We start from the raw sequence: 5,000 nt of genomic DNA, 5'->3' as shown, positions 1-5,000 counted from the left end.
GTAGAACTGCAGAACAGTAGTACAGTAGAGAACAGTTGAGAACAGTAGTACAGTAGAGAACAGTAGAACAGAAGAACAGTAGAGAACAGTAGAACAGTAGTACAGTAGAAAAGTAGAGAACAGTAGTACAGTAGAACAATAAAGAACAGTAGAACAGTAGTACAGTAGAACAGTAGAACAGTAGAGAACAGTAGAACAGTAGCGAACAGTAGAACAGTAGTACAGTAGAGAACAGTAGAACAGTAGAAACGTAGAGAACAGTAGAACAGTAGAGAACAGTAGAACAGTAGTACAATAGAACAGTAGAGAACAGTAGAACAGTAGAACAGTAGTACAGTAGAGAACAGTAGTACAGTAGAACAGTAGTACAGTAGAGAACAGTAGGAACAGTAGTACAGTAGAACAGTAGAGAACAGTAGAACAGTAGAACAATAGTACAGTAGAACAGTAGCACAGTAGAACAGTAGTACAGTAGAGAACAGTAGAACAGTAGAGAACAGTAGAACAGTAGAGAACAGTAGAGAACAGTAGTACAGTTGAACAGTAGAGAACAGTAGTACAGTAGTACAGTAGAACAGTACAACAGTAGAACAGTAGAGAACAGTAGAGAACAGTAGAACAGTTGAACAGTAGAGAACAATAGTACAGTAGTATAGTAGAACAGTAGAACAGTAGAACAGCAGAACAGTAGTACAATAGAGAACAGTAGAACAGTAGTACAGTAGAGAACAGTAGAACAGTAGAACAGTAGAGAACAGTAGAACAGTAGAGAACGGTAGAACAGTAGAGAACAGTAGAACAGTAGTACAGTAGAACAGTAGTACAGTAGAGAACAGTGGAACAGTAGAGAATAGTAGAACAGTAGTACAGTAGAACAGTAGAACAGTAGAGAACAGTAGAACAGTAGAGAACAGTAGAACAGTAGTACAGTAGAGAACAGTAGAACAGTAGAGAACAGTAGAACAGTAGAGAACAGTAGAACAGTAGAACAATAGTACAGTAGAACAGTAGCACAGTAGAACAGTAGAACAGTAGTACAGTAGAACAGCACAACAGTAGAGAACTGTATAGAACAGTAGTACAGTAGAACAGTAGTACAGTAGAACAGTAGAACAGTAGAGAACAGTTGTACAGTAGAACAGTAGTACAGTAGAACAGTAGTACAGTAGTACAGTAGAACAGTAGTACAGTAGAACAGCAGAACAGTAGTACAGTAGAACAGCAGAACAGTAGTACAATAGAGAACAGTAGAACAGTAGTACAGTAGAGAACAGTAGAGAACAGTAGTACAGTAGAACAGTAGTACAGTAGTACAGTAGAGAACAGTGGAACAGCAGAACAGTAGTACAATAGAGAACAGTAGAACAGTAGTACAGTAGAGAACAGTAGAGAACAGTAGAACAGTAGTACAGTAGTACAGTAGAACAGTAGAGAACAGTAGTACAGTAGAACAGTAGAACAGTAAAACAGCAGAACAGTAGTACAATAGAGAACAGTAGAACAGTAGTACAGTAGAACAGTAGTACAGTAGAGAACAGTAGAGAACAGTAGTACAGTAGAGAGCAGTAGGACAGTAGAGAACGGTAGAACAGTAGAACAGTAGAGAACAGTAGAACAGTAGAACAGTAGTACAGTAGAACAGTAGAACAGTAGAGAACAGTAGAACAGTAGTACAGTATCAAATCAAATCAAATCAAATTTATTTTTATATAGCCCTTCGTACATCAGCTGATATCTCAAAGTGCTGTACAGAAACCCAGCCTAAAACCCCAAACAGCAAGCAAAGCATGTGAAAGAAGCACGGTGGCTAGGAAAAACTCCCTAGGAAAAACTCCCTAGAAAGGCCAAAAACGTAGGAAGAAACCTAGAGAGGAACCAGGCTATGAGGGGTGGCCAGTCCTCTTCTGGCTGTGCAGGGTGGATATTATAACAGAACATGGTCAAGATGTTAAAATGTTAAAATGTTCATAAATGACCAGCATGGTCAAATAATAATAATCATAGTAGTTGTCGAGGGTGCAACAAGCACGTCCGGTGAACAGGTCAGGGTTCCATAGCCGCAGGCAGAACAGTTGAAACTGGAGCAGCAGCACGGCCAGGTGGACTGGGGACAGCAAGGAGTCATCATACCAGGTAGTCCTGAGGCATGGTCCTAGGGCTCAGGTCCTCCGAGAGAAAGACAGAAAGACAGAAAGAGAGAATTAGAGAGAGCATATTTAAATTCACACAGGACACCGGATAAGACAAGATAAATACTCCAGATGTAACAGACTGACCCTAGCCCCCCGACACATAAACTACTGCAGCATAAATACTGGAGGCTGAGACAGGAGGGATCAGAAGACACTGTGGCCCCATCCGATGATACCCCCGGCCAGTAGCACAGTAGAGAACAGTAGAAGAGTAGTACAGTAGAACAGTAGAACAGTAGAGAACAGTAGTACAGTAGAGAACAGTAGAACAGTAGAACAGTAGTACAGTGGAACAGTAGAGAACAGTAGAACAGTAGTACAGTAGAACAGTAGTACAGTAGAACAGTAGAGAACAGTAGAACAGTAGTACAGTAGAACAGTAGAACAGTAGAGAACAGTAGAACAGTAGAGAACAGTAGTACAGTAGAACAGTAGAACAGCAGAACAGTAGTACAATAGAGAACAGTAGAACAGTAGTACAGTAGAGAACAGTAGAGAACAGTAGTACAGTAGAACAGTAGTACAGTAGTACAGTAGAACAGTAGAGAACAGTAGTACAGTAGAACAGTAGAACAGTAAAACAGCAGAACAGTAGTACAATAGAGAACAGTAGAACAGTAGTACAGTAGAACAGTAGTACAGTAGAGAACAGTAGAACAGTAGAGAACAGTAGTACAGTAGAGAGCAGTAGGACAGTAGAGAACAGTAGAACAGTAGAACAGTAGAACAGTAGTACAGTGGAACAGTAGAGAACAGTAGAACAGTAGAACAGTAGAACAGTAGAGAACAGTTGAACAGTATTACAGTAGTACAGTAGAGAACAGTAGAAGAGTAGTACAGTAGAACAGTAGAACAGGAGAACAGTAGAGAACAGTAGTACAGTAGAGAACAGTAGAACAGTAGAACAGTAGTACAGTAGAACAGTAGAGAACAGTAGAACAGTAGAACAGTAGAACAGTAGAGAACAGTAGAACAGTAGAGAACAGTAGTACAGTAGAGAACAGTAGAACAGTAGAACAGTAGTACAGTAGAACAGTAGAGAACAGTAGAACAGTAGAACAGTAGATTAGTAGTACAGTAGAGAACAGTAGGAACAGTAGTACAGTAGAACAGTAGAGAACAGTAGAACAGTAGAACAGTAGAACAATAGTACAGTAGAACAGTAGTACAGTAGAGAACAGTAGAACCGTAGAACAGCAGAGAACAGTAGTACAGTAGAACAGCAGAACAGTAGAACAGTAGAGAACAGTAGTACAGTAGAACACAGTATGATCAGTGGAACAGTAGTACAGTTGAGAACAGTAGAACAGTAGCACAGTAGAACAGTAGACATGTTATGTCTACTCTCCACTGCTGTGTTTAGTCATTGATACCCTTTGACCCCTCCGTCTCTCTGTCACAATCTCCCTCCCTCAAACTGGGTATTTATATCCTCAAAATGTTCTACAGCTGCAACATCGAGAGCATCCTGACTGGTTGCATCACTGCCTGGTACGGCAACTGCTCGGCCTCCGACCTCAAGGCATTCAGAGGGTAGTGCGTACGGCCCAGTACATCACTGGGGCTAAGCTGCCTGCCATCCAGGACCTCTACACCAGGCGGTGTCAGAGGAAGGCCCAAAAAATTGTCAAAGACCCCAGCCACCCTAGTCATAGACTGTTCTCTCTGCTACCGCATGGCAAGCGGTACCGGAGTGCCAAGTCTAGGACAAAAAGGCTTCTCAACAGTTTTTACCACCAAGCCATAAGACTCCTGAACAGGTAACCAAATGGTTACCCAGACTATTTGCATTGTGTGCCCCACCCAACCCCTCTTTTACGCTGCTGCTACTCTCTGTTTATCTTATATGCATAGTCACTTTAACTATACATTCATGTACATATGTTCATACTACCTCAATTGGCCCGACCAACCAGTGCCCCCGCACATTGGCTAACCGGACTATCTGCATTGTGAGCCCCCCCCCCTCTTTTTACGCTACTGCTACTCTCTGTTCATCATATATACATAGTCACTTTAACCATATCTACATGTACATAGCCTCGCTACTCTTACTTTCAAATGTCTTTTTACTGTTGTTTTATTTCTTTACTTACCCCCCCCCCCCCCCACACACACACACACACACACACACACACACACACACACACACATACACACACATACCTTTTTTCCCGCACTATTGGTTAAAGCCTGTAAGTAAGCATTTCACCATAAGGTCTACACCTGTTGTATTCGGCGTACGTGACAAATAAACTTTGATTTGATTTGATATTTATTAACACTCCACTACCTGTATGTCTCTCTGGTAGAGCGGAGACTGCCCGAGGAATGTGTGTGTGTGTGTGTGTGTGTGTGTGTGTGTGTGTGTGTGTGTGTGTGTGTGTGTGTGTGTGTGTGTGTGTGTGTGTGTGTGTGTGTGTGTGTGTGTGTGTGTGTGTGTGTGTGTGTGTGTGTGTGTGTGTGTGTGTGTGTGTGTGTGTGTGTGTGTTTCCAGAGCAGCATCTAACCTCTGTGTATTTGTGATTCTGTGGTCGATAAGAGGGAGTTCTGGTTCCAATGGTTCTGGTGCTGAGGTCTGTCTATCTGTCATACTGAACTATGCTGGGCCAAGCTCCTGGTAATCTCATTAGCTTGGTGCTGCCTCTCTCTCTCTCTCTCTCTCTCTCTCTCTCTCTCTCTCTCTCTCTCTCTCTCTCTCTCTCTCTCTCTCTCTCTCTCTCTCTCTCTCTCTCTCTCTCATTCCGATCAGATGTGCCAGTGGGTTTTTCTCTTCTCTGGAATACTGAAATAGCCTCCGTCTTATTT

The sequence above is a fragment of the Salmo salar genome, chromosome 06 (assembly GCF_965601325.2).
Source record: "Salmo salar chromosome 06, fSalSal1, whole genome shotgun sequence".
Lineage (NCBI taxonomy): Eukaryota > Metazoa > Chordata > Actinopteri > Salmoniformes > Salmonidae > Salmo > Salmo salar.
The sequence above is the reverse complement of the archived record's forward strand: the minus strand, read 5'-3'. Positions refer to the sequence as shown.